Here is a 592-nt window from a genome sequence, read left to right on the forward strand (position 1 = left end):
ACAAATGTAGCTTATGGAATGATTAGCATCAGTGAATATATAAATTGTACCATCAGTGGTACAATTCCTAATTAGTAGTTCCTAATTTAGGGAGTTGAACTTTTATTATTAACTTAGATTTTATTTCAAATGAATATTTTTATTAAACATATTCAAATAAAATTTGAATCTTACTATAAATGCAACTTGCAGTTGGCAGTTTTATAGTCCAAAAGTATAATAAAAAATGTCATCGAGAGAAGGTTGTGCTTTGTATTCTTTTGTAAAAGGCAAATATAGGGCTTTGTAGCTTTGTAGCTACGAATAGTCTTATCTGCTATAGGACTGTGTGGTCTGCATTTTCATGGACTGGCTGGCTGACTAGGAGATGGAGTCCTATACGCAATGATTTCCCTCTAATTCTCTTTGTCCTTTTTAGCTCTAAATCTTTATTACCTGTAAAACTACATATCTCTAAAAATTACAAGCTTTTATGATAGGAAAAAAGTTACCTTTTATTATAAAAAATAATTGGAAAAATATAGAGTAAGTTAAAAAGAGTAGACCTGCTATCCTATCATCCAGAGATAACTGGTACTAGTAAATGGTGCCT

Source organism: Canis lupus, chromosome 30 (assembly GCF_011100685.1).
Source record: "Canis lupus familiaris isolate Mischka breed German Shepherd chromosome 30, alternate assembly UU_Cfam_GSD_1.0, whole genome shotgun sequence".
Classification (NCBI taxonomy): domain Eukaryota; kingdom Metazoa; phylum Chordata; class Mammalia; order Carnivora; family Canidae; genus Canis; species Canis lupus.